Raw genomic sequence first — 14,991 nt, 5'->3', positions numbered from 1 at the left:
GCAGCCCTGGCACCCAGCTGCGCGCTGTGATTGAGGGGACGGTGCTTTGTCAGGGCACAGTTTAACTTGTCTGCTCTTAGTCCTGGTTGTCATAGAATCACAGAGTGGTTTGGGTTGGAAGGGACCTTAAAGACCATCCAGTGCCACCCCCTGCCCTGGGCAGGGACACCTCCCACCAGCCCAGGTTGCTCCAAGCCCCCTCCAACCTGCCCTTGACCCCCTCCAGGGATGGGGCAGCCACAGCTTCTCGGGGCAACCTGGGCCAGGCTCTCCCCCCCCTCACACCAAACAAGTTCTTCCCCACAGCTCAGCTCCATCTCCCCTCTTTCAGAGTCAAACCCTTCCCCCTCCTCCCATGGCTCCCCTCCCTGATCCAGAGCCCCTTGAGGGACTGGAAGGGGCTCCAAGGTCTCCCCGGAGCCTTCTCTTCTCCAGGCTGAACCCCCCAACTCTCTCAGCCCCCCCTCCCAGCAGAGGGGCTCCAGCCCTCCCAGCATCTCCGGGGCCTCCTCTGGCCCCGCTCCAACAGCTCCACGTCCTTCTGCTGGTGGTGGCCCCAGAGCTGGAGGCAGCACTGGGGGGGTGTCTCCCCAGAGCAGAGCAGAGGGGCAGAATCCCCCCCTGGCCCTGCTGGCCACGCGGCTGGGGATGCAGCCCAGGATGGGGTTGGTTTCTGGGCTGCCAGGGCACGTTGCTGGCTCGTGTTGAGCTTCGCATCCACCAACACCTCCAAGACCTTCTCCTCAGGGCTGCTCCCTTGGCAACCTGGCAGGTTAAATTAGCAACACAACAGTTGTGTGAAGAAAGCTTCCGGAGCCAGAGAAGGTACGTCCAGGGCGCTGTGACCTGAACTGCCCGGGTTGCTGTGGCTCTGGGCTGTTGTGAGCACCCACCTCTCCCGGCCGTAGCTCCAGCCTGCAGAGCAGCCACCCCCCTTCTGACCAAAGAGCCCTAAGCAGAAGTGTTTTCAGTTTCAGGTGTTTCCGTTCAGGGGTGCGACCTTGTTGACCTTGTCACAGCAGGATGTATAACCACATGGGTCATGGGTGCAGGAGGGGATGGTTCTCTGTAGGCTAATGTTCCTATGATGGTCCCGACCAGAGAACTGCCTGAGAGTCCATAAAAGAGTGACGGACAAGCTGGAGAAGACACTGGGTCTCTGTCTTGCTTTGTTACTTAATGGGAAGGCACGCACACATGTGTTGGAGGCTCCACTGATTTCTTTCCATTTTATTTTAGCTTCGTAAGCAACCTCCTCCTGAGCTAAAATTATGCTGAGGGCTTGTACCGAGAGAGAGATGACAACATCAGATGTTCCTGTGCCATAACTAAAGCCCTCCTCGTCGCTTCTCCTTGCGAATTTATTGCTTGTGGCGTCGCCAGATTGCGCTTGGAAGTGAACTCCCTCTTCCAGAGCAAAGGGAAGGGCACCTTCTCCCATCTGCCTGGTCAGAAGGGAAAGCATGGCCAGAGCCAATCTGTGTCACCGCGCTGGGAAGTGACATCTCCTCTCCCTTGCCCGTCCCGATGCCACCTCCTGGTCCTCTCCTCCGTCTGGCGGAGGGACCCCACAGCTCCTCGCTCTCCCCGTCTGCCTCCAGCCCATCCGTGTCCGAGTGGCACCAGAGGGACCATCACCACCCACCGATCCTCACGCCGGTCCCCCGGTGGCTGTGACATGTTGAGTGGTTGCTGATTTCTCTGAGCTTTCCTCTCGCTTTTCCACCAAAGTTCCTTCAAGTGCTGTTCTGTGTTTGAGAGCCTGTCCAAAAAAAAAAAAAAAAAAACCCAAAAAAAAAAAAAAAAAAAGAGGAGCAGCCTCCCTGCTGCGTGGGCCATTGTCTGTTGACCTGAACTTTAGCGTTGTGGAGCCTCACAAAAAAAAAAAAAAAAAAAACCCAATAAAAAAAATAAAAATCAAGGTCAGGGAAGGATCATGATCTTAAGTAACTCGCACCGTGTCAAACATACTTTTTGTTTTACTTTAACATGGTCAGAGGATAGGAAAATGTGCTATAAATGGAAATTAGAGAGAAACAAACTGGGAACAGATGTCAGGAAGTATTATTTCATACAAGGAATAATAAATATGTGAAACGGCTTAACCAGGCAAGCGGGCTGAGGCAAAAAACGTCGGGGTCATTTCATAAATAATGGGATACTTTCCTAGAAGAGGTGAGAAGTTAAAAGGGGGCACGTTTTCATGGGTGGCCGCTTCTCTCTCTTCCCAGTCCTCCCCCCCCCTGAATATCTAATACCCCTGACGTTCTCCTTGGTGGAAGTTTGCAAACTACCACACAAAACTGGAGTGTTTTGGGGACCACACTCTGCCTGGTGCCCTTGGTAAGGGCAGAGGAGTGTCCCAGGGCAGCAAAATCCTTCCTGCTTCAGGAGGTTTGAGGTGGGCAGGGAGAGGGGACGCTGCTGCTGGGGCAGGAAGAGCAGATTTTTTCCCCTTGAGCAGGACCATGCCCTCCTGCTGAGATGGTTTATGTGTGTGTCCGTCCATCTGTCCCTCCCTACAGAGAGTTCAAGAGTTTTGAACTTATTGGCCACTTTGGGCTGAGCTCGGAGGAGAAAGAGGCCTCTGATGCTGCTCTGCTTTGCTTCCTTGAGTGGAGGACACAGGTACCCATGGCTTTTTACCGGGACTCATGGGTGTCACTACCTATCAATGGTCCTGCTGCCCATCTCTGTGGTGGTGGCAGATGAAAGCTGCTGCTTACGCACGTCAAGAGAAATTTCAGATTCCTTCCCCAAAGCCCAGACGTAAGCCTGACTCAGCAGGGTGGATGCTGGCCTCCCACGCGGGTCTGTCCAAGCAGCCATCCCAGCACAGGGGCCTCATCCCATTTTTGGAGACCACAGCTGCAGCCTGACACCAGCTCCAACTCCTCCTCCTCTTCCTCTTTCCTCAGCGGGCCCTGCGGCCGTTTGCAGATTTACTGCCTGGGGGACACGAGCAGCTCAGCACAGCCTGGGGAGGAACGTGAGGGAGATGGGGAAGCAGCAGGAGGAAGGGCTAAAGGAGAGCCCTTACATGAATCCCACCCCGGGGAGGTTTCCCTGCCTGGTCCTCGGAAGCAGCCAGGGAAGGAGCCGGGACACAAGGTGTTTAATAACAACTAAAAACTTCCTGTGGGGGGGAGAAGTGCTGTGCCACTGGGCTGGGGCAGCCTTGGTTTCCATCAGCGCCTGGGTATTTGGTGTGACCTGCAGGGTGCTGGTGGAGGCAGGGCAGGGAGATGGCACCCGGCAGCACCCACAATCTCCTCCAGTCCCACCTTTTGGGGTGCTTTCCCAAGGGACGAGTCGCTGAAGCCCTGAATTTCACTGAATTTCACTGAATTTTTTAGAGTTGGAAGGGACCGCAGAGATCATCTAGTCCAGCTCCCCTGCTGAAGCAGGACCACCCAGAGCTTGTCGGAGCATGTTACTCAGGAGCATCCAGGCGGGTCTTGAAAATCTCCAAAGAAGGGGACTCCACACCCTCCCTGGGCAGCCTGTTCCAGGGCTCTGCCACCCTCACCCCAAAGAAGTTCTTCCTCATATTCAAGTGGAACCTCTTATGTTCCAACTTGTGCCTGTTACCCCTCGTCCTCTCACTGGCAACTACTGAAAAGAGTCTGGCTCCCTCCTCCCTCAACCCACCCTTGAGATACTTGTAGGCATTGATAAGGTCTCCCCTCAGCCTTCTCTTCTCCAGACTAAAGAGTCCCAGCTCTCTCAGTCTTTCTTCATAAGGGAGATGCTCCAATCCTTGAATCATCTTTGTTGCCCTTCGCTGGACTCTTTCCAGTAGCTCCTTGTCCCTCTTGAACTGGGGAGCCCAGAACTGGACGCAGGATTCCAGTTGTGGCCTCACCAGTGCAGAGTGGAGGGGCAGAACCCTGGTGGGGTTTGCCCCGCCGTGAGCCTGGGTTGCTGCTGCAGCTGTGGAGGTGATGACTACAGATGTGCAGCTCCAGATGTGCAGCCCATCCCGGTCTTCGCTGCTGCTCTACCCAAAACTGTGGAGCAGCAGAACCCGGGCTGTCGCAGCCTTCAGCTGGTTCTTCCTCCCCATGTCACCTTCTGCACCGCTGAAATGCCCCGCGATTGAGTCATGCAACCGCTTCTCCTTTTCTGGGAATTCCTCCAAGTTGCCACTCGTTTCTGATCTGGTGCTCCCTAAAATATCTGCCAGTGCCGCTGCCTCCACTCACACAATTGGCAAGCCCCGCGGTCGCTCTCTGCTTGGCAAAGACATTCCTCTTAGCACAGTCTTCTTTTTTTTCTCCGTCTGCGTGTTCCCAGAACTGCTGAATTTTTTGAAGCCTTTTTCTAGGCATATCTGTATCTGAAAAAAAAAATAAAAATAAAATTTAGATGCACCATGTTTTTTCCAAATCCAAGCCAAGCAAGTGCTGTATTTCATAAGGCCATGGAAACCAGCAGAGGCACACTTATTTTATATTAGTGTTGATTCATTTTCCCATTTTTCAGGTTATTTAGCCTCATTTTATTTTACATTTATGTTTCTCTTTCTTACAGGTCCTTTTTGCAAATGTAAATCCCAGCTTACAAGTATCTTAAGGGTGGTTTGAAGGAGGAGGGAGCCAGACTCTTTTCAGTGGTTCCCAGTGAGAGGACGAGGGGCAACGGGCACAAGTTGGAACATAGGAGGTTCCACTTGAATATGAGGAAAAACTACTTCACAGTGAGGGTGACGGAGCCCTGGAACAGGCTGCCCAGGGAGGGTGTGGAGTCCCCTTCTTTGGAGATTTTCAAGACCCGCCTGGATGCTCCTGAGTAACATGCTCTGACAAGCTCTGGGTGGTCCTGCTTCAGCAGGGGAGTTGGACTAGATGGTCTCTATGGTCCCTTCCAACTCTAAAAATTCAGTGAAATTAAGGGTTGTGCTTTTATTGTGTTTCAGGGGAGGGTTTTCGCTGGAGTCCATGACCTCCACGTTTTCTTCTGTTTGAACTTTTGGACAAAGGGGTTGATATTTTGAGAGCTTTTCTTTGCTGCACACCAGTTCTTCTGCTGTCTATCGATAAGATAAAGGACCTGCCATCTCTCTGAGGAGACTTCCTCATTTAGATATTCACCAGCCATTTGTAGATGTGCGAGTCCGAGAAGTTTTACCTGATGACTCACACTCGCCCCGCCGTTGCCCACGGAAATGTTTCCTTCCCCTTCTGGGGAATTTCAACAGTTTATTCATTTATTCCAAATATTTATAAAGCGGCGCTCGGTGGGTGCCAGGGAGAGAAGGAGCCTTTTTGAGAAGGCGGTACCGGGGAGCACAGAGGTCCTTTGCAGCAGCCACGGACGACTTTTTAAGGCCTTACGTTTCGTGTGGCTTGTGACCGGAAAAATAGAGGATGACTCCTTGCCTCGTAGCCGAGACTGTTAAAATCTGCCTCTTAAATGATTCCCAACTCCCCAGGACACAGGCTCAATGTTTAATCCAACGTGGAAGCCACACTGGGCTCCTGGGCCTCCCTCGCCATGTTGAGAGATGAAGGTGACGGCGCAGAGAAACAGGCAGCCATCACCATCCATGCTTTCTCCCTTCAGCGTGGCAAAATAAAGCTGTTTCTACCCAAAAAGCTCACCCTGATTTAGCCAAGCCTTCCCAAAACTGTAAATGAGTCCCCCTTTCCTCAAAAGGGACGTACACAAACCAGCAAAAATGCCTTTTCCTGGTAGCATGAATCTCCTGGGGGATCCCTGGTGCCACCGGAGTCCCCAGAGGACACGACGTGCCACCCCCCATGAAAGAGTTGGTGGGGGGGGCGCAGCTGCAGCCTCTGGAGATCATCTGCCAGAGCAGGTCCACCCAGAGCAGGTTGCACAGGAACATGTCCAGGTGGGGTTTGAATATCTCCAGAGATGGAGACCTCACCACGTCCCTGGGCAGCCTCTGCCAGGGCTCTGCCACCCTCACAGCAAAGAAGTTCCTCCTCATGTTTAGGTGGAACTTCTTATGTACAAGTTTGTGCCCATTTCCTCTTGTCCTGTCCCTGGGCACCACTGAAGACCGTCCCCATCCTCTTGACACCCTCCCTTTAAGTATTTATAAGCATTGACCAGATGCTTATTTGATCATCTCCATGCTCAGAGCTCAAATGCCTTGCTCTTCCTCCTTCCTTCCTTTTTGTGTGAGCAAGGCAGGTCTTGAAGTGCAAGAAATTGCAGGAAAACAGGTTTGGAAGCATGTGGGAGAGAGGGATGGGGCTGGGGACAGAGAGCCTGCCTGGGGCATTTGGCCCTGGGGCATTTTTGAGGTGGCTGGTCCCTGAAATGCGGTGCTGTCAGACGACATCGGCCAACGGGGAGGTACAAAATATTTCTCTGAAGACATTTTCTTATCTCCCCTGAGCGCAGGTGACTTGGAGCTTGGATTTTAGTTCACTTAGCAGCTGGCTGCGCTGAAACTCCAGCACTCGGCCATTGGCTTTTATAACGAGATGGCATCGGAGAATATGTAAAATGAGGTAATTGAATAAGTGGCATTTTTGGATGCCGGTGAGTGCCTCAGCCGCTTGAGAAGTGATGTTTTAGAGGAGCAAATAGGGGTAAAACCAGCATCACAGCACAAAACCCAACGCCATAGTGCTTCCGAGCGGAGCCTGGGAGGAAACACTCATCATTTGGGTTCGATGATATGTAATTTCTCGGCCATATTTCCTGAGCTGTCTGGCCAGTTGGCAGCCCTGGCCAAATGCAGCATTACCAGGAAATTATACGATATAGTGCATTTTAATAATAAGTGGCACTCTTCCCGCCTTGCAAATCAAACCATGTGGAGCATTAAGAGTCTTCCGTGGCATCGCTGTTCTTGGCAGCAAAAGAAGAAACTGAGCAACGTCACGTCAGGAGGAGACAGTAGGTTCGGGCCGAGGAGGGGGTTGGTTTGGTGCCCCAAAACAGGGCAGCTGCCCCACCACCCTCCCCAAAATATCTGGTGGCTTGGTGGGTCCTGGCCTCCTCCAGGCATCCCCTTAAAATGAATTTGCAGAACCTCAGGACACACAGAACCTCAGGACACACAGAACCTCAGGACACACAGAACTGTGTTTTGCTGTGGCCGAGGAGCACAGTGCATAAAGCTAATCCCCTGCTCCGAGGTCCTGAGGCAATGGCATGCAGTAGGACAAGGTTAAGAAACGCCACCAAGAAGCAGCGGTTGGGAACCATAAATACCTTTCAAGCAGTCCTTAGGCACATCGGGAGACGAGAAGGCAAAGCCACTGGAATTTATAAACTTACATAATTAATTTTTTCTTTGCAGGGAGAACAAACATTCCCATGTTCCAGCCCTCTCGGGGCCTTTGACAATCGGGCTCCTTTCTATAAATAATGTTACGTAAGTTTATACATTTCAATTAGTGCTTGTTCCCGTCTCTCGCAGCCCAAGGATGTTTTCACTCCAGTTTATTATTTAGGCTGCAGATAGATCATTTTGCCTTGGTGCATCTATAATGTGATTTAAATTAAGATGCTTGCAAGCAGCGGAACAGTAATGAAACGGTCTCTGGAAAACACATCCCCCCCTGCCCCGTGAGAATGAAAGAGAGAAATGAGCTTTACATGGCAGCCTCTGAGGAGACCTCTGTGCCCTCCTCTGCAGGGTGGGAGTGGGATTTCTCCATCCCAGGACACAGCCTGCGAAGGGTGAGCGCTCGTACCCGGGCCGTGCCACGAGGCCACCAGTGACACGGTGTCTTGGCCATGGATGGGTTTGTTTTTTGTTTTTTTTCCAGAGCAGGAACATCTCCAAGTCATCCTACAGCACTGTAACTACAACGTGCTGCAACCAGAGCCTGCAGAAATGCTTAACCCCAGCGGCTTAATCCCCAGCCATCGCAAATTAGTACAGCTCCATTAACTTCGGAGGACTACTTACATGGGGGGAAGGTTAAATATGCACAGGGCCAGGCACAAAACCTGCAGCGATTTTGTACACGGGGGGAGTGGTTTACTAATTTACGAGGCTAGATCTCATCTGTGCTGCATGCTGGTTTCTGAAGTTTTATTTATTTATAGTGAGCACATCCATGTCAGAGGGATTTCTCCATCAAGCAGCACGAAGAAAACCCTTCATTTGCTCTGATTATCTTGCTGATCTCAGTCCCTAAAGCAGGAGGGATCTTCCCTCCAGGTCATTTTTCAGGAACCCGTAGGTATGAGGCTGGATATTAAAACTAGGCATGTGGATTATTTCATTTCCCTTTGCCCTGTTCTTGATTTCTGAGGCTTATCCGCAGATCCTGCAATAACAAGATAAAAGCTTTCTGATCTCCCCCTTTGATACATGGCAATTCTGATAAGGCCGGGGGCCACATCCCGCCCCCCCAGGTGGTAGCGCTGGCCTTTGCTCATTGCAGGGAGGTCTGGGTGGTGAGGGGTGTGTGTGCCTCAGCAATGCAGAATGGCAAACAGCCTGTGGCCTCCCAGGTGGCTTTTAGGAGCATAAATAAACGTAAAAAGGTTGCAGGGACCCTGGGGGGGGGGAAATCAGATGAGCCTCGAGCAACTGCAAGAAGCCAGCAGCAGCAGATTGGGAGCTGGGAGGGAGGCCCCCAGGGCACCCAACATGCTGGATGGGTGCTTGCACGGAGGATGCAGGGGCAAGGCCAAACCCAGGTTTTGTAGTCCTTGTCCTGCTAGAGAGCTGGCACAAAAATGAGGATACCCTGCACCTCCCCCTGGATAGGGCCCGAGGAGTGCCTCGCAGGGAGCTTCAAAACAGCCCACTCGGGTCCCAACCCAACCCTACAACCCTAAGAGCGAGCTGCCGCTGTCCCCCTCAGACAGGTCCACTCTCCCCACCCTGCTTGTGGAGACCCTTCTGCTCACGCCACCCAAAGGAGGAGCCCTTGGTGACAAATGCCAGCGGAGAAACAGCCGCTGTGCCACCGCTGCTGGGCTGCAATCCCCACGGGCTGAGCAGGGTTTCGCTCCAGCGGCGGCTGCAAGCGCTTTGCCCAAGGGTTGGGAGTGCCTCGAAAAGCCTCCCGCGCGTGGCCCTGGCAGTTTTCTCCTCTTACTAACCCGCCACCGAGAACACAGCTTGCTCGGATGTCAGCACCCTCCCATTACAGCACTGGTTTCAATTGGAGTCACCTTACCCGAGCTGGCACTGTGGGAGTCCGAGGGAAATCACACCACGGAGCTTCATCCAGCATGGGCCTGATGTCAAGCTGGTTTAAAAAAAAAATATATATCTAAGTCACACGTAAGGACTGGTGGTTTTCCCACAGCTGGGATTTTGTAGGTGTTTAAAGCGGCATCTGCTAAAAAATAAAAGCCAAATGGAAGCGGTTCAGCTGAAGGGGGTCCATGGCACTTTTTCCTAAGTGTAAACAGTTTTCTCACCTTCAAAGAGAACTCTGCTGCCTGGCAGTTTTCAGTTCTGCAGCTCTTCAGGTCTTGCTGCAGAACGCTGTGGGATGCCTCAGAACCGAGGTAAGGAGAGGTGTTAAGGGCTCACGTTTCCGGGGCACAAAAAAAAAAAAAAAAGATGTTTTGTACATATAGCACTTTTTTGTTGCTTGCGAAATAATTATTGTCTGGTTTCTGCTCGTGTAGAAGTTGAACTTCAAGTGGGTTCTTCTCCATCCCCTTCCTGCACAGCGCTGCCTTCAGTCTGCAGGGAAAAGGAGCCTCACAAAACGCTGGTAGTTGCTGCAGCCTTTGCCTGAAAAAGGCAGGTACGTCCTTCTGGAGCAGGGAAACACTGACTTTAATCCAAGCAGCTCAGGGAGTAATTATTCCTGCCAAATGTGGATCAATAGGAGCACAATGCAGCTCTGCCCACAGCTTGCAAAGGACGGCACACAGTGGAGCAGGGGTGAGTTTCTTGCCACCATCGCGCCCCTGCCCCACTTTGCCTCCAAGGGCAAGACACAACAAGTCAGGAAAAAAAAAAAAAACCCAAGTGTTTCTCTGGGGGACATGGATGGATGTGCCAGTCTCCTCACCTTGAGTGGCTTTGCCAAAGCTGAAGATGCCCCTTGCCTCTTCCCCCATCTCACCAAGGCACAATAATTAAAAAGGAAGAGGAGCAAACCAGCTCTGTAGCAGTGGCTCTTGCTGTGCTGGTTGGCACGTGTGTGCCAGGGGGAAGAGATTCCAGGCTCAAACATTTGGGTGGGAAAAACAAGGTTCATTCCTGAAAGAATGGAGATGCTCCAGCTCCAATTGCATGGTGTCTTTGCATTTTTAGATTTTTTTTTTTATCCCCAGTGTTTAAAACTCAGGGCTGCTGCTGAAGCGCTCACATGCCACAGCAGCAATCTCTACGGCTCGCCGTTATTATTTAAATTTTAGCCTCTTATCTTGTGTTCTTATCCTCCTTGGTCGCAGAAGCACGCTCAGGTTAGTCCCATGCTTTCCAAGCGTTCCCTCGCCCCACCACTCTGTCCACAAGAACCAGATAGAGCTGTTGTATCTGTAAGCTCTGGTCCACCACAGAAAACTAATTCCAGCTGCACTGGCCTTACGGGAACGTTCAACCCAGGAGAACCAGGTGAGCATTGACAAGAGGGAGGTTGGGAAGTGCTTCAGTACACGTGGGCTTGCCTTCAGCAGCATTTTTGGCCCAAGAGGTGGGTGCACGCTGCGGAGAAGGCACTGGCTGTCTTCACAAGGATGGCTGCAAGCAGGTACCTGGGAATGCCGGGCAATACACAGGTTCAAGGGAAAATCCTGTGCCTGCTGCTTTCCGTTTGCTGGGGGAAGATGTGCCTGCAGCTGCTGGGATGAGCTGGGGAGACGTGGTGGGATGGGATGGGACGTGCTGTAGCTCCCCTGGTGAAGTAGCCCACGGCCCCCAGGGGCAAGGGACCCATGTCAAGGCTCCATCTGGCTGCACCCAACCTCTCTCGCTCTTGCTTTGCTGCTGCAAAACAGGAAGAGCAAGATAACCTTGAAGATTTTACAACCTGGGACTCGTTCCCGCTTCTCCTTTGCTCCTGGCAATGTACCAATTATTAATTAACAGGCAAATGCTAGAGAAAAGGCCAGTGCACACATCCCACTGCCACAGCTATACATGCGGTAGCCCCCCCAATCAGCTTTAATTCCAATGAACACAACTGCTATGACAGCAGTGAATAAATGGCTTGGGAAAAAATAGAAATTAATTTGAATTTGATAAAAAAAATGAGAGTTGAATCCTTTTAAAAGACTCCCTTTTCTGGCTGTTGTGCCCATCACATTACCTATGGAAAAACTCGTGCAACGAGAATTCATGTCACCAAGTGCCAAGACACCAGTGCCCTGAACATACAACTTCCCTGTGACCAGCCCCTGAGGAATGTTTGATTCTCTGGGACTCACTGGCAAGGCCTAACAATTTGCATCACGATGCTGAGTCAAAGTGGCGTTTTAAAAAAAGTTAGTCCAGATTCTGGCCAAATTAAAGTGTGCACGTACTGCTGACAACAGCTGCAATCAAAAGTATTTGCTCTCCTCCTCAGGAGAAAAAAAATAAGGCAACAATTTACCGCTGTGCCCATAACAAAGCTTGGCTTTACAGACCTGGAACATTAAAATGCTGCTTTCTTTCTAATGAAGCAAACTGTGTAACAACGACAAAATCAAAATTTTCAAGGCTTCCTTAGTTTCACCCAAGCACAAGCAGCCATCCAGGAGAGGTTGTACATCTGTGTTTAGATGTGGTGCCTCACGTCCTGCCTCATCCTACCACACGTGCTGGAGGTGGCCCAGGGGCCACAGACCCAGTCAGTCACACTGGCTGGTGTAATTAGTGCCTACTCCATCACCAGAGCTTTAAAAATTGTATTTTTACGAGGTTGCTCATTACTCGGGCACCTGTCTCAATAGCTGGACACAAAATCCTCTTCCCCTGCTGGCCCTGTCAAAGCCACAACATCAACAACAACAGCAAAAGCCTGGGAACAGCATGTTTGGGTGCTGTTGGGAACTGGTTCCCATTAATTAATGCACAAGGCTGTATCAGGTCGTGACACGGGATGGTGAGGCATCAGGTGGATTCGTGTCCTTGCTTGACAGCATTGTTTTCTCCCGTCCCGGTGGCTGTAAGCAACAGGGCCTGCTGAAAAGGGAGAGAGAGAGAGAAATAAAATAAAATACATTCGAATCTGAAAGTGACCAAGGTGCTTTTAAACAAGATGCCTTAAACCCCGGTGGGGACAGGGATGTACGAGGAGGTGCCCTGGCCCCCAGCAAGAGTGTGTGGGGCAGGAGGGAAGGAGGCTGCTTTGAAGGGAGGATGGCACGGCAGGACATGGGGAGAGTCGCTCCGTGGGATTGTTTTGTGCTGATGAGACTTGATTAAACCTGTCCGCTGACAGAGGAGATTTGGGTTTCAAGCTGGAGCCATTTTCGTGACGCTGTAGAGGGGTGAGGCTCACCCCCTGCCCCAGGATGGTGCTTACCCCTCGCTGAGGGTTTTAGCTGCACCGAGCACAGCAGCAGCACCGCAGTCAGGCAACAGCTGGAAAAAATACACTGTGCTCAGCAGCAACGTCACTTCTTGGGTACTTTCCCCCCTTTCAGCTAATTTTTGAGGCTTGGCAGTGAATTGGAACAGGGAATCTGTTTGGATTGAAACACTTCCCTCCCCCCTCAGGGTTTCACAAGGCTGCCCCGTGACCCGTCGAGTCGGTGCGATTACAGAGGAGCAGGCACGGCCCTGGGTGTGGGACCAGGAGGAGGGAGAGATGCCTTTCCCCCCAAAGACAGCAGACCGTTTCACCATCGCCCAAACTTTTCAGCTTTCACGTGTTTTTCCAGGCTCCTTAGCACCCAGTGTTAACGTGACACACTGTTCTAGATGATTTCTGTTTTCCTTTTTTTTTTTTTTTTTTTAATTGATCTCAAAACATATTGTTATGAAATCTCCTGTGCAGCGGAGCCAAGCTCCTGCCTGCCAGATGCTTAATTCTCCTTTTGAGTCTTGTGTTACTTAATGGACAAAGATGCTTGCTGATTTAGGGTAATGCCTCCCTTTTCTGTAATCTTTCCACTTTGGTGAAAAGGACAGCTTTACTCAAACGTGAAGTACATATATAAATATTTGAAGAGGAATGAAATATGCAATGTCCCTCCCAACTCGTGGACCGGGGCGTTCCTCCCAGACCCCCTGAGCAAGGCTTTGGAGTAGCCTCAGGAGACTCGCTGTGGGTTTTCTATGGGCCTCCAATATTTAAGGACAGGGAGTTTGGGGAGCTCAGTACCTGCTGTGGATGCTCGGTGCCATTTACCAAAACGGCCGTGTTTATGGCTGCGCACAGCAGCTACTGAGTTTTTTTTTTTTTTTTTTTTTTTTTAATTGATCTCAAAACATATTGTTATGAAATCTCCTGTGCAGCGGAGCCAAGCTCCTGCCTGCCAGATGCTTAATTCTCCTTTTGAGTCTTGTGTTACTTAATGGACAAAGATGCTTGCTGATTTAGGGTAATGCCTCCCTTTTCTGTAATCTTTCCACTTTGGTGAAAAGGACAGCTTTACTCAAACGTGAAGTACATATATAAATATTTGAAGAGGAATGAAATATGCAATGTCCCTCCCAACTCGTGGACCGGGGCGTTCCTCCCAGACCCCCTGAGCAAGGCTTTGGAGTAGCCTCAGGAGACTCGCTGTGGGTTTTCTATGGGCCTCCAATATTTAAGGACAGGGAGTTTGGGGAGCTCAGTACCTGCTGTGGATGCTCGGTGCCATTTACCAAAACGGCCGTGTTTATGGCTGCGCACAGCAGCTACTGAGTCTTGCTGAAAACGAGCCCTCTAAACTCTTAAGTGCACAAATGTCTATTTTTGTGGGTTGTGGGGACATGCTTACCTCTCCCGCTGCAGCAAAAACTGTTTTTAAAACACCCCTGCCAGGTGACATTGAGATAATTGCTTTGGTTGGGCCTCTCCTTATATTGGATTGAGAATGCAGGTACTAAAAATAGAAACAAATGGCATGTGTTCATTTTCTTCCTGTACAGGACAAAAAGCTGTGGGGTTCACAGTCCACGCGAACTGTGAGTCTGTCTGCTGGTTGCTACTCATCTGGCTGCAAGAAGACACTACTCCCTTGCAGTAGCAGCACTCATTTTTATGTTTTTCTTTCAGTAAGCATCGCGGGGCTTGGAGATTTCTCTAGTTTATTTCAATAGGGATGTTTGGCCAGGATTTGGAGTCTCATCATCTTAGCAAGTAAGCAAACAACAACAACCACCCAAAGAAGAGGGTTGCTAATGAGTGAGTCACGCATGATTAGTATCAGATCTAGAGGGCAAATTTCCAAAATCTGAAAACTCTCAGAAACTTCTTTACTAAGGGAAGCACCGGCAGCCGAAAACCACTCCTTTTCTTCTCCCCCTGACCCCAGTTAACAAAAGCTTTGTGGACCACCACGTGGAACTGAGTGAGCCGCAATTACCTTGCTTAAAAAGGAGAGAAAATAAAAAAAAATTAAAAAAAAGCTAAGTGGCACAGCATTTTTCAGTATGGCTGGGGGTTCTCCTCCTTGGCTTGACGCCCTATGGAGGAAAAAAAAAAAAAGGAAGGAAGGAACGAACATTGTCACAAAGATGTTTTGTAGTCTCAACCAGCAGCCCCTGTGGCGGAAGCGGCTGACGGTTGGTAAAAATATTTACCTCAGAAAACGGGCTTTTACTGCTGCAGGAGGGAGGGGAGGAGGCATCACCTCAGCTTCTCGCGCCTGTGAAGCCGGCGGACATGAATGTGCCAGCATTTGCCTCTCTGCCTGCCCTCCCCGGGGGAAACTGCCCCCAAACCGGGCTCCCTCCTCCTGGGTGCCGGGGTCCCTGTCCGCGTCCCCCATCTCGGGGTGCTTCACTTCAGGAAAGGCGTCGAGGCACAACATGGCGGCGGGGAGGCGGGGCTGCGGGATGGGTCGGGATGGGTGGCCGGGCTCAAGGGGACGGTCCCCGCGGGGCACGGTGGGGTGGCGGAGGGGTTGGAGGCGGGTGGGGAGACCGGGAAAGGGGACGGCGAGGCG

The sequence above is a fragment of the Calidris pugnax genome, unplaced genomic scaffold (assembly GCF_001431845.1).
Source record: "Calidris pugnax isolate Ruff unplaced genomic scaffold, ASM143184v1 scaffold219, whole genome shotgun sequence".
Lineage (NCBI taxonomy): Eukaryota > Metazoa > Chordata > Aves > Charadriiformes > Scolopacidae > Calidris > Calidris pugnax.
The sequence above is the reverse complement of the archived record's forward strand: the minus strand, read 5'-3'. Positions refer to the sequence as shown.